The sequence below is a fragment of the Mus caroli genome, unplaced genomic scaffold (assembly GCF_978045245.1).
Source record: "Mus caroli unplaced genomic scaffold, Mus_caroli_1 scaffold_1, whole genome shotgun sequence".
In the NCBI taxonomy this organism is placed as follows: Eukaryota; Metazoa; Chordata; class Mammalia; order Rodentia; family Muridae; genus Mus; species Mus caroli.
The window spans coordinates 18,180,493-18,200,506 of record NW_028227256.1 but is presented as its reverse complement, the minus strand read 5'-3'; the positions used below and the strand labels follow the sequence as shown (position 1 = coordinate 18,200,506).

General features: G+C 44.0%; 1 long non-coding RNA gene across 1 annotated transcript; it reads right to left on the bottom strand.

Moving 5' to 3' along the window:
- Window positions 1-18,365: 18,365 nt before the first annotated feature.
- Window positions 18,366-19,990, bottom strand: LOC147006014 (uncharacterized). Its single transcript, XR_015046760.1, has 2 exons — window positions 19,856-19,990; window positions 18,366-18,614 (listed from the first exon to the last, which is right to left on the bottom strand). It is a non-coding gene; the product is annotated as an uncharacterized LOC147006014 (long non-coding RNA).
- Between the last annotated feature and the right edge of the window lie 24 nt (window positions 19,991-20,014).

Below are 20,014 nucleotides of genomic sequence, written 5' to 3'. Positions count from 1 at the left end.
TATATATATATATATACACACACACATATTCAGTTTTTTATTTCCATGATACAGAAAAATAATACTTCTAATAACTGCCTTTAGCCCTGAGGGTATTTATTTTCACGGGTCTTAGAAGTAAGTAAGTCTCAGGTAGAATTCACTCTGCCCTGAAGCTCTGCTCTCCTCAAGCCAGTTATTACACAAGTCCTCTGTCAGTACAGTGTGCTGGCATCAAGCTATTTATCCTGCCTAGGAAAGCTTTTGAGCTAGAATACTCATGACCTTACCTCTGAGAAACGGCAAGGTTTTAGATTCCATTCCCCCCGCACACACCCTAACCTCATGCAGTGACCTACATTGAATCTGCAGGCTTGTCTGATAGACCGGCTGTGTGTCAGCCAGGTCGTTTGCACCACTAAGCTTATCCCAGAGGCTCTCCACTTCTCAAATGCCCTTCACTGTGAAACTCTCCCAAAGCCCACCAGATGTCACCTCTCATCATCTCTTAGAGGACTTGGTGACTGCCTCTGCTGAGTGAATCTTGACTTCGAGTGGGAAACAGAACAGTTGGCAGTTTGTTTGCTTGTTTGCTGCCTAGCTAAGCCGTCTTGGAGTTTAGTCTTAAATAGACACAATGATCTTCCAAGGGTGGTGCCCAGACCTGTGTGAGCACCACTTGAGAAAGAATTAGAAGAGCAGCTTCCCAGGCCCTACTCCAAAGCCAGTAACCTGGAAGCCTGGAGGCTGGGCTCCGTGCTCGTGTGCCCAGCATCTCTAGTGCAGGAAGCTTGAGACTCTGTGCTACACTTGATGCTACACCACAGACACATTTCAGGACTCTTCTTCCAAAGTTGCTTCTAAGACTCGGTGCAATCTCTAAACTATGAGCCCCAGTGATACAGGACAATGAAGTACAGCCTCCCAGTGTGTCACAGCACAGACTAAAGACACTCATTACCAAAGAGAGGATCGAGGGTAGACAGCAAGGAGTGACAGGACCAAATCCACACTGAGAGCCAGCAGGGAAACAGCAACCCTGCCATCTCCATGTCTGGCATTGTCTGGGCTCCAATGAGCTTTGGCAGCCTTGACTTGTCAGCTCTTGCCACCCACAGCATGTCACCTCACACTTGGGCCAGCTTTGCTCAGTGCCTGACATGTCCCACGCCTTGAGGGCTTGCTGACCATCAGAGTTCATGCGGTTACCTCCAGGGACGTTTTGCAGAGAGTACGATCAGCCACACAGGGCCTGGCTTCAGCAGACTTTCTGATGATAGTGAGAGGGAACAAAAATCTATAAGACTGCATCTCAGTCTGAACTCAGGGGTTTAGGGTTGTGTAAGACGTCTCCAGAAAATACTATTCTCCACAGCTTGCGGGGTGGGGCATGTTCAGGAACTAAGTGAATAAATACCCCTCTGCTCAACCTATACTCTGTCCCTACTCCAGTCCTAAGTGGGGACCCTTTAAACGCAGTGGCAGCTGTGGAACCTTGAAAGGGAAGCCCCTTAAGGCACAGACATTGCTCTGCCTCCAACATAAGAGGCCATTTGGACTCCAGAGCTGTTGTGTTTGCTGCCCCTTAAGTTGCAGTAAATCATTTCCCTATGGAGGACAGCAGGGAGAGTGACAAGACAGCTCTTTAAAGTGGTGGTGTTTTTATCCTTTCCTCTTCCAGCAGGGGGGACCAGCAGAATTGGGAGGGCTTATGGGTTGGCCATCACCTCCCATTACATGACCTGAGATCCCAGACCCTGAGTCTATGCCTGATGATAGAGGAAAACATAGAAACAACAGAAGCCAGACCAGTTGTGTCTGTCTGGCCTGTCAGCCACAGTCATGTGTGATCACAGTCACTATGACCTAGTAAAGGGCTGTGTCTTGAGACCTAGTCTGTATTTGAAAGACTCTGAGAGGAGCCCCTGACTCAGGTCTGGGGACAATAGCGGACACCCAAGAACTTACAAGAGACCAAGCTTGATGCAAACCATATGAGGCTTTATTCGGGGAAAGCCAGTGTTCTGAAAGCCAGTGCTCTGGGGACGACTCATATCCCACACAGGGGTAGAGGAGTCGAACACGAGGGTAAAGGGGTCCCAGTTTTTATAGGCCCTCAGGGGGAAAAGGAGAAAGGGGGAGTAAGGGATTTCCAGATCTAAACAATGTCTATTCTCAAGAAATGGGTATGGGAGGGGCACAAGGAAAGAGTCTGATGCAGGTGTAGGTGTAGCAACTCCGGACTGGCCCGGCTGTGGTTGCTGGGGAGATTTTCTGACTCTTTCCCAGCAACCAATATCACAAACACCTGGCAATGGGCTTCATCAGTGAGCACACACCTGGGTTCAAGGAACCGTCAAAACCTTGGCAGACACACGGCTTCAAGGAGTGGCCAGAGCATTGTGCACCTCTATTTTTCTAAATCAGTGAAGCTACTTCTACTAACAATGAAATCTATTTTGCCAATTTCAGGGCTTCTGTGACCTTTTACCTTCTGTCATGATCTTTCATGTTCTTACAGCGGGCAGTCAGCTGCAGCCCTTCCAGGACACACAGGACAGCTAATTTTGATAAGCTTTACTTGCTCCATGGCTAGGCACTTCTAAATCTCCCTGCCGCTAGCCCATACTTTCCTCTGGTATTCCTGAGTTAACATCTTTTAAAATCTACATTTCTTCTGTGCTACCCCAGACACAATCAGGGTAGTGGGATCAGGGAATCTGGGCTGCTTTCCCCGAGTCTTACATGTTGGTGGGCCTTAGGTCTGCTTTCTTTGCTTCCTCATCATGGTAATTCTGTCCTTCTTCCCCTTTGGTCCCTTGCCTTCACAGTCTAAAAATCTCACCTCCATCTCTGTGCCAGGCATTGGCTGAATCGCAGTTCTTTATTAACAGTCAAAGCCAGCTGGGGGCAGGGACCCTCAGCGTCTGGAAGCAGGGCTTTTGGGATCCGAGTTAAGAGAAAGCAGTAGAACCAATTCTCAACACTTCCTGACCTTGAGTAACGCATAAACGTCACCCAGTTTGTCCTGGTAGCTCACTGCTGTTTGTAAAGTTAGTAAGCTGATCTCTTGCATTGCAGAGGTCACCAAACACACATTGATGATGCCCCAGGTTCTGGGAATGCAGAGCCCTGTGTCCTGGTCCTGAGTGCTCATCACTGACAGAGCAATAAATCTTTGCATTCTGAATTTCTTTCTTTTTTTTTTATGGTTTTTTGAGACAGAGTTTCTTTGTATATCTCTGGCTGTCCTGGAACTCACTTTGTAGACCAGGCTGGCCTTGAACTCAGAAATCCACCTGCCTCTACCTCCTGAGTGCTGGGATTAAAGGCATGTGTCACCAAGCCCGGCTGCATTCTGAATTTCTTGTCCTCAACATTTCCCTCTCTAAAATGGAGATAAGAATACCTGCTAAGTGGAAAAGGCACAGATTTCTCTGTTAACTTGAGAGCAAAGAACACGCTTAAGAACCTTGCTTTGTTGATTACGAGGAACGAATGACGCTCTGTGTGTTAAGGCTTTGGCACAAGGAGCATTTAGCAAGTGTTCCTTAAGCTCTAATGCTTTTCTTATCACTGCATAAAAACAGACAGTGAGTCTTCCCAGGAAACCTGGCCTTCAGTTCTAAATCTGACAAAAACTCTTCGTGCCAGTCTCAGTTTCCTCACAGGTCTAACACAGACAGCACTGTAGGGCCTCTGGCTACTGAGTTGAGGAACCCTCATCAAATGGTAACTATGTGCCAGGTGTTGTAAAATATAAGGTAGTGTCAGGGCTACCTAGAAGCCTATGCCAAGGGGTCCCCCTGAGAAGTCACACAATGTAACAGACCTGGCATAAAGGGGGAGGGGAGTGAGGTCCTCGGGAAGGGGTATAGGCAGGCAGACTGGAGTAGAGCCATGAGGGCAGAGAAGTGGGGGACACAGAGGACAGAAGAAAGGACAGGAAGCAGGACAGAGAAGATGGTCAGGAATTTGAGGGAGGGTGGGGGAGAGAGAGACAGAGACAGAGACAGAGTGAATGCTCAAGCAAACCTTGTTTTTCTTTTTCTTTTTTAAATTATTCACTTTACATCTGGCTTGCTGCCCCTCAGAGACTGAACCACCAACCAAAGGACATACACGGGCTGGACCGAGGCCGTCACGCACCTGTGTAACAGATGTGCAGCTTGGTCTTCCGGTGGGTCCTGGACAACTGGAGCAGGGCCTGTCCCAAAACCTGTTGAATGCAGTCCTCTTAAACATGGGCCAGGTTGCATGTGGCAGGTCATGGTGACAGGTCAAGGTGGCAGGTGATAACATAAGCTGTTGCTAGGTCCCTGGGTGGAGTGGGAGGGGCATGTTGGAATCGCCCTAACTGTAAGATTTTTTTTCTTTTTTTTTTTTTGTACTAAGTTATTTAACCTTTGCTTCATCCCTGCTTTGTGCAGGAGAGAACTGAAACACAGGGATCAGGGGTTAAATCACCTCAGAGAAGTGATTTGAGGACGTCACCTGGATGCATCATTGAGGAGTTAAGAGTTTACTCTTAAAAAATAATACTATGGACAGGCAAACCAATAACAGTGAGGTGAGTGAGGCCTCTAAGGAGAGAATGAGAGGTGTGCCCTGAAACCCTTCTGACAATGTGTGCACATACCCTTCTGATGGTGTGTGCACATAACCTTCTGACCATGTGTGCATGTACCCTTCTGACCATGTGTGCATGTACCCTTCTGACCATGTGTGCATGTACCCTTCTGACGATGTAGGCATGTACCCTTCTGATGATGTGTGCACATACACTTCTGACCATGTGTGCATGTACCCTTCTGACGATGTAGGCATGTACCCTTCTGACGATGTGTGCACATACCTTTCTGCACGTACCTTCACTAAAAAGGAGGTGGTAGGGAACAGGATGTGTGGCCACCACTACTCTTGTCCTTGAAAGGTCCCTTTGGCACCTGGAACTTTTTTTAGCTAGGGACTCACAGAGAGTGTCTCAGTGGAAAGCCTGCCTGTGTCCATGAAAGGGAAAACCTGTTGCAAGCATTGATGTCTAAACAGTAACTGGATTCTAACAGAACATCCCTGCAAACGTCAAGCAGCTACTAAGACATGGAGCTGGAATTCTGAACAAGGCAGATGCCTGGTATGGGGTTATATGCCTTTAATCACAAGGCTAGGGTGAGCAGAGGCAGGCAAATCTCTGGGAATCCAAGGTCGGCTTGGGCTATGTAGCAAGTACCAACACAGTCAGAGCTACATATTGTGACCATGACACACAAAATAACAAATAAACAAACAACAAACAAGCAAGCAAAATATTCATCTGCCACCACCAAAATCTCCAAACCAATTCATACAACTGAGGCCTCAATCTTTTGTTCTTGCCCTTGTTACTGTGAGGACTCAGATAATGCAAAGATTCTGGTTGTGGGAGGAGACTGGGGCAGTGCATCTACAAGACAGACTGTGACTCCTTCCTCAGCCTCTTGTCATTGGTTCTTCAGCAGCTGGGAGACTGACCTGGAATAGCAATAGAAGGTCCTTCCTCAGTGATGGGATCTTGAGTTAGAGGTGCTAGAGGAGGAGAAAGGTAGAAAGGATAAAAGCTGGGGGTGGGGAGGAGGTCTTGCTGAAGCATTATCTTATGCCTAGAACACTTATTAATGAGTACAGCACCATATTACTGTTTTCAGGGCAGAAATGGGACAGTCAGCAGACGCCATCATACAATGGGACAAAGTTGGAAGTGGGAGGCCAAGCAAGCCATGTTCCACAAAAGGAACCCAGGGTATCTCAAGAGCTGTTCTAGCACCCAGCAGCCTTGGCCTGAGAGCTTCAGTCTCTTCAGGGGCTGAATTAATTCCTTCAAGGCCCACACAGCTCAACTCCAGACTGCCCTTGCCAAGTCTGCTCCTGAGCAAGGACACAGAGCTAGGCTTTCCTCAGGGCCTCCAAGAAAGACTTGGATGGGGCAGGATAAATGGATTTCTTTATTTATCCCATTTGAATTCTTTCCCCTCTTTCTGACCTCTCCGGAATCTTACTCAAACTTTTATTGCACTATAGCTAGATATTTTTAATAATTAATTTTGTTTCATTTCTTTGTTATTTAGAAAGTGTTTCACTGCATAGCCCTGGATGGCCTGGAATTCACTATGTAGAGCAGGCTAACCTTGAACTCACATTGTTTTGACAGCTTCTTCCTCTTGAGTGCAGGGATTAAAGGTGTGTGCCACCACACCCAGCCTCAATTTCAGAGGACTTAAAAAATTAATTATAGGCAGATATAGTTTGCTTATGGAGTATTCTAGATATGACTGTGTGGACTATAGGGAAGAATATAGCTTGCATCTGTAGGACAGGAAGTCTGAATTTTTCTGTAAATCTATTTCATCATTGGTGAAGTTTAAGTCTGAAGTATCTTGGTTAGTGTGGAGGGCTGAATGATCCATCTAAAGATAAGGCTGCCATTAAAGACAACCACCGCGATTGTAGCCAGACCTACCTGGTCTTTTACTATAGCATAAATTTTTTATGCAACTGCTAACTCGAATTTAGGTATGTGTACATATTTATAATTGCTATGACTTCGTTATGTATTGTTGTCTTATTATAGTGGCCTTCTTTATAGCTTAAAATCTTTGTTTAAGGTTAATTATGTTCACTATCAAAGTCCTGTTCCAGTTTGCTTGGGGATCTGGTATGCAAGATAAATTACTACCAACATTTGACAACATTTTATGATGTCTTCACCAGTGCACTGTGTTCCATTATTTTTTTTCCTTTTTTTTTTTTTTTTTTTGGTTTTTCGAGACAGGGTTTTTCTGTATAGCCCTGGCTGTCCTGGAACTCACTTTGTAGACCAGGCTGGCCTCGAACTCAGAAATCCGCCTGCCTCTGCCTCCCGAGTGCTGGGATTAAAGGCGTGCGCCACCACGCCCGGCTTTTCCTTTTTTCTTTTTCTCATTTCTTTTTGAGACAGTTTCTCCTTAGAGTCTTAGATGCCCTGGGGCTCTCTGTGTAGAACCGGCTGGCCTCAGACTTTCAGAGATCCCCATGCCTCTGCCCTCTGAAGGCTGGGATTAGAGGATTACACCACCACTTGGCCTAGTTCTTATACATTTGTGGTGTTGTTTGACTGATTGCGCTATTGACTATTCTTTTCTGTCATCCCTGATAGTATGAGGGTTGCTAGTGTGGTGTTGGATGTGATAGACTCTACCCTAGTTCTCCTGGGCTTACCGGGTTGGAGGAGACCACAAGAGGGAGATGGTGGGAGAGGAGGAAGCCACTATGGATTAGGTGAGGCATGGAAGCATGGTCATGTGGGTCGGCTACCTGGAGTTAAGAGCAGCCCAGAGGAAACATGGCAAATGACATAATGGGATTATTGGAGTGGAAATAGACATAATCGCATGGAGAATAGATAGCTGCCTAGCACTTGTGCTGACTAAGGCTTATTGTAATAATACAAGCTGTGTGTCTCTTATTCGGGACCTAAATGGTCAAAGGCAGGGTAGAAAATCCGGGTTGGGATTAAATGTTTCCAACAACAGAATCCTTCCTCTTTCTCCTTTATTCATCTCCTACCGTGAAGGTCACCTTTGCTGTACGTTTGCAACTGAGCCACCTTCTTCCTCTATAATTGACAGATTCTGCCCCCCTCTCTAGACTGCCTCTGAAGATCACACCTTGGTTACTGCCCCCCAGGACACAGGAAGGCAGAAAGGGAGTCCTCTCTATTACTGTCTGTCTGAGTGAGGAATTAGTGTCCCACCAAAACCTTCAACTAAACTGTGCTTGCGATTTGAGGACACTGGGCTTTTCCTGGGGCTGCCCAGCTTAGGCTCTGGGTGAGGCTTCTATTTCCTTTCACTGCTCCTAGGGACCATGTGTCTAGAGCTGTGTTAGCTTCTCAGTTGTTTTCAGTGTGTCTCCTGTCTTTACCTCTGCATCTTTGTGAGTTTTCAAAGCCCTTCCTCATTCTCTTTAAAATAGAGTCTATTTTTTTCCCCTATTCTGACAGATTTCCTTTAGTCAGTCTCACAGAGGTGGCCTCTAGTCTGCCATCTTACACAGGATATACTTATTTTGAGGTAAAGTTGGTAAATATATATATTATCAAACGAAGTATAGAGAAAATGTTTCTAATTCCTCCTGGAAGGTGCCCTTGTATGTTGAAAGCCACAAACATCACCTCCCTTTGGTACACATTTTGTTTTCCAGAAATTATCCCCCCAAAAGAAGTATGCAAACCCTAATGCTCACTATGGCCGTATTTCTAATAGAAAATTTGATAAGCTGGTAATAGAAAATATAATAAGATGAAAAACTAAAGTTACCTTGAAATTCACCAGAAAAGAAGTGTAAATATTTTATCTATCTTATAGAATATTGAGCAGGCATTTGCATAAGTATATCATGCTTTAAAAGACATGGGAATTAATAAAGTCATAATAAAATACAAATCATGATTAAAACACACCAAATACAGGTTGACACAATGTTTAAAGATATGTATGGCAAAAAAAAAAAAAAAGGGGGGGGGGACAAGTTAGAAATGCTTCAAGCCTCCTAAATAGTTTTATGATCTTTTGTTGATGTTGAATTTTCTAGAGTGGCTCCGTTTTTATGTAGTGTGGTGATTTTTATTTGTGTGGAGGAGTGCCAAAGACAACTTTGCAGCTCTGTCCCTGACTTAAGGTGATTTTTGATACCGAGAAGGATCAAAAGTAGTAATTAATGATGAAGATTGGAGCTTGAGTTACGTGTCATTTATTATTATAAACACCTGCCATGGATGCAGGAACGGAACTCCGGCCCTCTGGAAGAGCAGCAAGTGCTCCTAACTGCTGAGCCAGCTCTCCAGCACCTTGACTAGGCCTTCCCCGTGGCTCATCTTCAGTAGTCTTTGGAAGTTGACCTTTCTCCCTGACCTTTCTCCCTTAAGCCCTGATCTGAGCCTTTCAGAACAGCAGGTTTGGTTTCTCTCATCTGTTCAGGGAATATTTTCAAGTTGCATCTGGGAAGTTAGAACACAGGAAAAATGAGTCCCCCTTGCTTCCTCTGAGAAGGGCTATGACAGAGCCCTCAGAGCCCACAGCACAGGGACATGACAGGGCAGTACACAGCAGGCCTGTCCATCAGCGTGACTGTCCCTCTGTCTTCCTCTTCTTTTGACTCAGCCTCATGATGATCCTGAGACTTGTCCTGCTGCTGCTTTAGCATCTAGAGAAGCTGAGAGCCCAACTCCCAGCATGCTACTGTGCCTGGCATGGCAGGTTCTTTTTTTTTTAACCCTAATATTAAAAATCTTTTTTTTAACTTAAAGCACAAATTTGAGATGTTTCTGTTTGCTGGTCCTGCTCTATGATGACATGGGACCTGCTCATTCGCTTTGTCTCAGGCTTACATGGATCTTAGGGCTTGGTGCTTTCCAGTTTTGTCAATTCTAAACACTCATGACTCAAATAAGTTTAAAATAATTTGCAACCTGTCAGACAATGGGATTCCTGGCATGGGCCACAGGGAGTGTTAATGAATTATAAGTCACTTTGTACAGTACATTAGGGGTTTTATTTGTATTATTGGGGGTGGGGCAGTTTGCATAGAAGGAATTCTATTCTCAGCACATCAGCGTCCTGACAGAATGCACTCAGTGTTGAAATAAAATGCATCTTATTCTAAGCCTTCTCATTCATTTCTATGTCTTTTCTAGAAACTCAATCACTCAATCGTTTAGGCTTTAACATGTTCATTAGTAGTGAAAAGGATGTCAGGGAGGGTTGTTTACAATAGATCTCCATACTTCTCAGGAGCATCTCCCTGTCCCCCACACCCCTGTGAGAACACCACGCCATGTGAAGACCAGTTATAACTTGTAATGTCCAAGGCAGTTTAGGGACCAGAAGAACCATCTGGAGACCCCTGCCTATTTTCAATGTCTGCTATGGTCTCTGGGAAACCTGACCCTCTCTGGGAGACTCGGTTTCTCATCCCTATGGAGGTGGATATTAATGGCTAGCTTGCCCTCCAAGGTACCAGGCTCACAGTTTCAGTCCTTCAGACTGTGTGTGGCCTTTGTTGACAAGGAAGGGGTGGAGAACTGCAGCTGCTGGCCTACAAGGGGTAAGGCAGGAGCACTTACCCTCTTGTAAGTACAAGTGGGATGCTAACCTTTCAGCCAAGAGGAACTGAGGAGGGGGCAAGCAAAGGCATTAGTGAAATCAAGTAGGAAACCCATACAAACTTTGTTAGTTTGCTTTCAATGATGCCCTTCTTAAAAGGACCGACAAATCCCTCTGATTCCAACAATGCTAATCACATGGCTTCCATAAGCTGGACTAGAAATGGCAGGTAACGGTTTGCTTCCTTGACAACAGGCAAGGTTGACTGGGCTCACTCTGTGATTGACACTGAAACCAGGGTGAGTTGTGCGATTGGTTGTAGAAATACTTGCTGTATCTGGAAGATACCCCAGTGATGGAGACTTTTAGAAGCTGTTGAAAGCTACGCTGCATCCTGGACTTTCACCAAAAGGCAGTGAAAGTGAGTTAGTGTGTGTGTGTGTGTCTGATGAGTTTTGTTTTTTAACCTTTGAGGGTGAGCAAGATGGTTCAGCAAGTGAGGTTGCTTGCTGCTAAACCTGATAACCTGAGTTCAATCCCCAGAGCTCACAGGGTATGAGGAGAGTTGTTCTCTGATCTCAACCCATGTACCACAGCAAACACAGGTATATACACATGCACCTACACATGCACAAACACACTCACACATGTGCACACCCACAAGTAAATGTAATGAAAACTCATGACTTTCATTTACTCCATGTGAGCTTATTCTAGCACCATACAGAATGCAGAGGATTCCTGCTTGGATTTTCTGGACTCACTCTTGGCAGCATGTCTCATTTCGAGCAGGAATTGGCTCTTCTAGTATATTAATAGTTTTCTAGTAGTTTATTTCCTTACACATTTGTTATTTCTTTACTGACATACTTCCCCATGCCTTCTTACAAAACACTAAACCGTGGAGTTCTACATTTAAAAGTGTGGATTCTTAAAACATGGTTATATATTTTTGATTTTAGAGATTCCTTCTGTTTATGTCGAAGTACATTTTACCAAAGAGAAGCATGCATTTGCAAACATGACGTAAAAGCAGTTGCAGTTTCCTGCACTGGGCTGGCACAAACCTGGGTCTGTCAACAGCCCAGCATGGTTAGGGAGGGGCTCAATTGTTAGCAAAGGCGCAGTGTTTGTCTTTAATTGAGTATGAAACCCTGTAAAGATCAGGTTCCAATGGACAGCTCTAACCCCATGGCCACACTACCAGTTGAAACGGGTGGGTTACAAAACAAAAGCAAACAGTTTGAGTATGGAAATGAACTTGCAGGGAGGAGGGGCTGGGGAGATGGGGTGACAGGGATGAGAGCAAATCATCAAAGTATGAAGTAAATCAATAAAAAAAAAAGTTGGACATTCACTAAAAGAAAAACTATAGCCCTGCAAATGTAACTTTGCAAGGAAGTTTCTGGATGTTTTCTAAGCACACTTTGTACTTTGGGCCATTATATAACACTGTGGGAAATTATGTAATCATTTGTAGCGGAGTCAAATTAGCTCCTTGTGTTTCTCTTCAAGCTGCAAGTGTCAGAGAGCCTTTGGTTTTCATTGTCAGGTTCTTTGCTGAGTGCCACTTTCCACACTGCTGAGACAGAGCACCGATCAGATTCCCTTGACTGATATTAAAGAACATGTTTCTATCCATCACGAAGCCCTTTACAGCAGTCTACACCCACACACTCACATGCATGACACATATAAAACTAAAAAACAGTTTCCAAAAAAAGTCCACCAAAACCAGTGTTGTAAAGGCTTGAGAGATGGGTCGGCAAGATCACTGGCTGCCCTTCCAGAGGACCCAGCACTATATGGTTACAATATATTCGATTCTGGGGAGTCTAATATCTTCTGGTGGTCTCTCTGGGCACCAGGCTCACATATGGTACACAGACAGACATACAGGAGACTCATACACATAGAAAAAAAATATTTAAAAATTAGCTTTGTAGATCTACCTGCCTCTGATTGTAGTGAATGTAAGACATCAGTCTGAGGCACAAAGATCAGAATGCTTTGACCCTCGGCACAGGGAATGTGTATTGTAAACAGAAAGGAAGCCACGCAAAGCAAGCAGAGGACAGGAGAGGACCTTCCATTATGAGGGAGGTATGTTTGGCTTGCAGTAGGGTGGCAGGAGGTTGCCTTTAAGGGTATGCTGCAATCTCATACACCAAGGTCATCTTCAGCTTTCTAAGTGTGGGCAATTCTTTAATCGAAACAAGTTATTTCAATACATATGGCACCTGACCTGTGGGGAGGAGAGTCGCTCCTGCGTTCTGACTGTGGATGAAGAACAGAGATGAGGCACCTGCCCTCAGTCTCTCCTGGTCTCATTTTCTATTGATCCAGTAAGCTCTAGGTTCACCTTGTCTCTGGTCATGGCCAGGGGTTTGGACCCCTACCCTCTCATAGTATCACACTGAGTATTTATTTATTCTTTTTTTTTTTCACTATAATAGCTTAGTGAGGTCCAAATCACAGTAGGTAATAAAACCCTAGACTTTTTATTTTAAAGACAAGGTCTCACTATGTAGCCCTAGCTACCCTGAGACTCACTGTATAGACCAGGCTGAATCCTGGACTTTTGGGTTAAATATGAGTTTGAGTTGCTAGTACAACCCACATATCAGAACAGCCACTACCTTCTCTAATTCTTCTAGGGTAAAATGCAGACAAATTCGTGAGTTTGACGAGTGTATGACTGATATTTAGCAAATGTTCCTTTCATCCCATTCATCCACACTGCTAGGAAGTGAATGCAAGAGCATCCCCACTTTCCCAAACCACGAAGCAAAATACAACCTCCGGGAGCAGCACACAGATTTCTGGCATGAGCAGGGAATTAGCAATTAGGCTTAGAATTAGAATCTTTGAACTGCACTGAACCCAGGCTGAGTTTTACTTTGACTCCAATGTGGAGTAACAGCCAAGGAGCTGAAGAGTGGATGCTGTCTCCTTACCCATGACACAGTAGTAGCCTCTGGTTCCCAGGGCTTTGGTCTCCCAAATCTGCCCTTGTTTTTTCTGCTGCCCACGGGGCGTGAACCGCATGTTCATACGTGGACATTGTGTAAGGTAGGCTTTGCTTCTTGCCTCTCCTTACATGGTTCCATTATTTACATGAACGTAGCAACAAATATGGCCATGCACCTGATACCCATGATAAGCCTCATGATTGACAGTGGTACTGTATGATTAGAGTGGAGATGAATGCTTTTGATAAGTTCATACAGCACAGCCATTGTAAACCAAAATACAGCACATTGGGCACAGATCTGTTGTAATCTTAGTGTAAATAGATCCACCAAACTTTCTATAAGAATATGGAGTATAGCCGGGCGTGGTGGCGCACGCCTTTAATCCCAGCACTCGGGAGGCAGAGGCAGGTGGATTTCTGAGTTCAAGGCCAGCCTGGGCTACAGAGTGAGTTCTAGGACAGCCACGACTACACAGAGAAACCCTGTCTCGAAAAACCAAAAAAACAAACAAACAAAAAAAGAATATGGAGTATACAGTCATGTACCATCCCAAACACATTTACTTTTATAGATTATTTTGAACTTATGTATGTTTGAGTGTTTTGCCTCTTTGGATGTCTGAAGGCCACATCTGTGGTTGGTGCTCCCAGAGGTCACAAGGGGATATCAGATCCTCTGGAACTGCAGATCCAGTCATGAGTTGCCACTCATGCTGGTCACTGAACCTGATCGTCTGCAAGAGCAACCAATGTTCTTCACACGTGAGCCATCTCTCCAGTCCTCCAAATGATGGGTTTCAAAGATGGATTTTTAAAAATTATGTCAATATGTCTAAATTATGTATCCCTTTATAGCTCTGTGTGTGGTTCTGTACATGTGAGTGCTGGAGCCTGCAGGGACCTGAGCTGTCGGATGCTTCCGGAACAGGAGTCACAGGTGGCTACAAGCTGATGTATGTAGGTGCTGGGATCCAAACTCAGGTCCCCTGTAGGAGCAGAATGTGCTCTGAGCAGCTGTGCTGTATCTCCAGCCCCAATTCCTGCTATTGGGTAAAGACAGTAGGCAACTGTGTTTGGTATATGTTTTTGCTACACAATATAGTGTTCTGAAAGCACTGAGGTAGCAAAATAAACTCCATTTTGTTCTTAAGACTCCATTCTAAGATAATTTGCCCTTAGAGAGACATGGCCAATGAAGAGGCAAAAAAAAACCTCAGCAGGACAGATTCCATCTTATCCTCCAAACTCTATTTTAAGTTTCTGTTTGGAGAATGGTACTAGAAATGTCTAGAAAGCTACGGTCTGTAGTCCTTGAAGTGATATGGCCCCCACCCTTTGACTCTGGGAAGGAGACCAACATCCCTTTACCTTCTCATTAATGCCAAGGCTTAGAAACCCCCACTTGCATTTTTTTCCTTTATAAACCTCCTTCACCTGGAGCTGGGGGTCACTCTCCTTCCTGTTCCATCAGGAAGGTTTGTAGCCTAAGCTCGAGCTTGAATAAAGACTGTCCTGTTCTTGTATCCAAGTCGTGGTCCCTGGTGCGGTCTTGGGTGTTTTGGGAACTGGGCATGACAGTTCGTTATTATTTTGCTTGAAAAAAAATAAAAGTAAAGCTAATTATGGTGGGTTTGCCAGCAGGTGCCTCAGCCATCCTCAGTTAACTCTCTCTCCACTGTTCATATCAAGATGCCCTGTGCAATCTCTGACCCCCTCCACTTAGGTTTCAGAAGCATACTCCGTGACGTTCATACAATGAAGAAAAGGAAAACTTGTTAGCAGTTGTTCTGATCTTTAGTGATGCATGCCGACAGTTTACTGGAGTTCTACATAGACTAGTGAGAAATGCAAGAAGCCATAGACTAGCACTGAGGGCATCATTAAGAGTTTTAAAATAAATAATGCTTCTTCAGTTCTTTCCCATCACACTAATCCTCATACACCTATTATTACCACACCCTCTTACCCGAGAACCTGGCAAGCACAGCCATGTCTCATTCCAGGGATACCTGGGGCTTGTTAATATCTCAGAGTGGCTACTAATAGGTTCATACCAAGGAAAGCATTTCAGGAATTGCTGAGAACCTACCATTAAAAAGACACGAAGTGCTTCAGTACAGTCGACACTGCTTAACCATTCCCCGTGACATGCATTTATACCTGCATGGTTTGGCTCACTGATACATATGTAAGCAAGTCAAGAGATTGTTGCTGCAGACAGGGCAGAATGAAGTGCATCTGGTCATGCTTGGTTGTATCTGCCTTAGAGATGGACTCTGATCGGGACAGCTGAAGTCAGTCCTAAAAGTAACCCCATCTACTGCCTTTCACATATTAAAGGGAAGGAAATTTTTTGCCTCAAGATCTCTCTAGACTCTAGGAGACATCATAATTTGAGATCCTCATTTCAATGAGGATTTAAACAAAGCATAAAATAATTTATGCATATTATTCTGGAATTAGAACTGTAATTATTAAATAAATATTTAATGGTATTTATTACCCAGTTATGACTCTTGTGGAGCCGTGGAGTCAGTTGAGTGTAGTACTCGATTAGCATGTATATTGTGCTGACTTCCATTCCAAGGCCTGTTTAAAAAAACACACACACACACACAAAAGGAAAAATAGAAACATTGCTACCTAGTGAGGTGAGAAAATCAACTGTGGTTATTTACAACATCATAGCAATGTTTTACAGAGAAGCATTGGTGGAATTAAACATAACATATGCGTGCTATATATTGTGTAGCCATAGAAAAAAGTGAAGTACTGCTACATGCTCCAACAATGGTGGATCTTGAAGACATTATGCTAAGTGAAAGAGGCTAGAACAGTCATGTATTATATCCTGTTTCTATGAAATGTCAGAAAAAAAGAAGTCCGTGGAGAGTGCTGGAAACAAAGCGTAACTACTGAACTTACACATGGCCAAGAAGCTGTTCTAGGACTAGATAGGAATGAAGGTTCATCAACAGCGGAAATGTGCCAAATACCACTCTGTCATCATTGTTCACATGTGCGCAGTGTTTTGTGAATTTTACCTTTAAATAAACTCCCAGGAAGAAAACATTAAGGTATGAAGATCTAAAATATGGCCCAGGAAAGAAAAAGAAAAGAACAGTCTTATATAAATGAAAAGAATAACATGTCTGTGATCTACACATATTCATGTGGAAGAACTTCTTTTATTACAGTAAGGGAGAGTGGATGAGAGCACAGATTCTTTCCAGATCTCACACCTGCAGACCTTCCAGGTCTGCCTTGGTCTGGCACACTGTATCCTCCTCTCTCCATCTCTCAGCCCAGGCTGTTACTGTGAGACACACCGCTGTTCTCTGTGCAGACCCTATATGCATATGCCTTCCCCTCCTTAGTTCCTCAGCTTTATCTGTGAGAATTGGCCATGGTGGCTGTGGTCAGACTAGAAGACAGCATACAATGCCAGGGACTGCCTTCAAGTAGGCTGGGATGGAGACATCTCAGTAGCCCATGATAGTTCTTTGTAAACAATAGTTGTTCCCATTTCTCCTAACCTTAGACTTGGACACCGGCTGTGCAGATTTCATTTGTGTGTGACTGCTTTTCAGTTGACCTTGGTGTGCATAATTATTCTATTATATCTGACTTTCTTACTTCTTTCTCCTTCTGCTCTGGTGAATTCTGTGAAACCAGAGATTCCCTGATGTAATAATACTTAAACAATTAAAAACTAAGGCTTGGGCACAGCACAGCACAGTCCTAATGGCCTAGGTGTATGCTGTGTGTTCTCATCTTAGTAACAATGTGATAACTGCACAATGGTAGTTCCAGATTAATGCTTGATTTACAAAGAAAGTTTGAAGAAATTATTAGAAAATGAATTAGAGCCAACACAGGACTCAGAGAAAGAAAAAAAAAAACTATTAAAGTTATTAAATGAGTTTTACACAGCACTTGAGAGTGGTTCCTAGATAAGCAAGTATAAAATATATAAAATCTTATATTAGTAAAACTAAGTCAAAACACTGGGACTCTTAGGACAGTCATTGTGTACAGTGTCCAAAAGTGGAACTACTAAGTTAAGGGTTAATTTGATTCTTCCTGGCTACTGCCTGACAGCTTTGCCCATGTCATTTATCATCAGAGCTTCACAAGAAAATGCAAGTAGCTGATCTCGGAGCTCTGAGCTCTGAAGTATAATAAGTTAAAAGTTAAAAGAAGTTGGATGATAAGTTGGCAATTATTACTACTTTGGCTATGGACCTGGGAATAGGGAAGCTTGAAACTTTGGGGGAACAATTGTAACTTGATTCTTTATAGGACATGGTTATTCTTTTGAATTTGATTTGACAGTGATTATACAATCCCCCTCCCCCTCCCCCTCCCCTCCCCTCCCCCTCCCTCTCTCCCTCTCTCCCTCTCCCTCTCTCCCTCTCTCCCTCTCTCCCTCTCCCTCCCTCTCCCTCTCCCTCCCCCTCCCTCTCCCTCTCCCCCTCCCTCTCTCCCTCCCCCTCCCCCTCCCCTCCCTCTCCCTCTCTCACTCTCTCCCTCTCTCTCCCTCTCTCCCTCTCCCCCCTCTCTCTCCCTCTCCCCCCTCTCTCTCCCTCTCCCTCTCTCCCTCTCCCTCCCCCTCCCTCTCTTTTAACCTGCTTTTGGAGTAACAATAAAAGACTGGGCAAGAGAAAGTCTAGAGAATGAGAGAGCATGTGAGGTGAATGTGGAGAGTGAGTGAAGAGAGAGAGAGACAGACAGACAGAGACAGAGACACAGAGAAAGAGCATGAGAAGAGTGAGTGAGGAGAGAATGTGAGTGAAGAGAGAATGTGAGGTGTGCATGGAGAGTGTGTGAGAGAGTGAAAGAAGAGTGCATGTGGTATGTTTGTGAGATGTGTGTGAAGAGTGTGTGTGACAGTGAAAGGGGAATGCACAGAGGTGTGTCTGAGTGTGAGAGTTCAAGAGAAGCAGAGTGCACAGGAGAATGCAGAGTGTGTGCAGCCTCAAGCTTCGAGTGAATGAGCCAGAGAGGGAAAAAAAACAGAGAATGAGAGAGAAGAGAGAGAAACTTTAAGCCTTGAAAAAATTGCCTGTCAGTTTGTACCCAAAGAAGTAGTCTGTGTTTATTTATTATGCGCCTTCCAGATATCTCTGCTTCCAGTTGAGAACTCCAATCCTGGGTCGAGGCTGGATGGACCCTGACAGTAGGCATTCCTATCTCACCTCCATGTACATGATTTCATCTGATTTCTATGACTTCATCTTATCTGCTTAGAGATTCCTATGAGTTGGCATCTCACATACCTTAGATGACATAAGACCATAAATGTAAGAATTTAATGTACAGGACAGAAACAAGAATGTCTGCAAATTAATGTTGTTAAGGTATCTTTGTGGGTACTGGAGAGATAGTTCAGTGTGAGAACACTGGCTGCTCTTCCAGAAGACCTGAGTGTGATTCCCAGCATCCACGTGGCAGTTCACAGCCATCCAAAACACTAGTCCAGGGAGATCTGATGACTTCTTGCTTATGTGGGCTCCAAAGATGCAGGTAGTGCACAGAAATACCTGCAGGCAAAACACCCATATATGTGAAATTAATTGAAGAAAGATGTCTGTGGAGAATGGTATTGAGCTCTGTGTCTTCTCCACCACCTCATCTTATACACTTCTCTGCTTCTATTGAGGTGCCTGCCACCATATTGAAAGTTTGTGTGGGTTATTAAAGATGAACTCATATCAAGTTCCACAAATTAAGAACATCTGTAAAGACCTTTTTCCAAATTCAATTCTATTTACAAGATCCTAAGATTTGGACATGGGTCTAACTTTGAGGGAAGGCACATGATAAACTTAATTTATTCTACAATATAGTTGACAAAAAGCTGACAAGTTATCAATCTGAGTGATGGAATGTATGTGGGGTTTTTAAAAATACTTTTGTGTTTTTGGTAGAAATTATTGCAAGCATTCTAAGTTAATTTACCGATACTATCTATGGTCATATTTTTATGCCCACTTATAGGGACTTGACACATACCACAGGACACAATAATTGAGAAAATGAAATAGTAGCTGATAGTGGAGAAGTCTAACTGAACACAGGGCACATGCAAAGGCCTTTTGCGGAGAAGGTAACATCTAGGACAGCCATGTCAATGTGAAGTTCAAAGATAACATCTCTTTTTAGCATAAACACATTCCCTCAATACTTGTGACATATTAATAATCACTACCTGAAACTCAGCTCATTGTGGGGTCTGCTTAAATCCAACATAATTCAAACAGCAGGTCAATGCAGTTGACAAAAATTTGATTGTAATCAAGCCACTACTGCTCGATCAGGGCCACAAATCAGACTTGTGAGCTGAACTAAGACCCTGAAGGGATGCTGTCCATCATATTTATAGAATGAAACCATAAAGAGATGGGATGCTAGGTGGGCTATAGCATTGTCTAATCATATTACCTCCTATTGTCTACTTATGAGGTTAATTTGTCCCACATCACATAAGGGACCGAGCAAGGAAGTTTCCATTAATCAAGAGTGGAGTTGATTCCTGAGCCTGGGAAGATGAACTTAGTTTGACCTTGCCAGCAAGTTGGAGAAGTTGTCCTTGAGATGTCTGGACTCAGACAGCTGTTTCCTCACAACAGAAGCTGGTCAACTACTGGGAAGTTCCCAGCTCCCTAGGGCCTGGCACCTTGAATTTAATTTTTTTCTAAGGATTAAATGGAGTCTGAAACCAAACTGGTAGTACTTAGGTTCTTTAGCTTGTTCCCAACAAGATATCTGTTCTGTGCCTTACCTGGTGGCCCAGTCAACAGAAGTACTCCCTGGTGTCACCAGAGTTCTCTTTATAACATCTGCCAGCTGAGATTTCCTACTTGCTTTAGCCCATCCTCATGGACAGCCAAAGAGTTAAATGTGCTTGAAACAGGTTCTTCCAGCTTACCATTGGCATTGA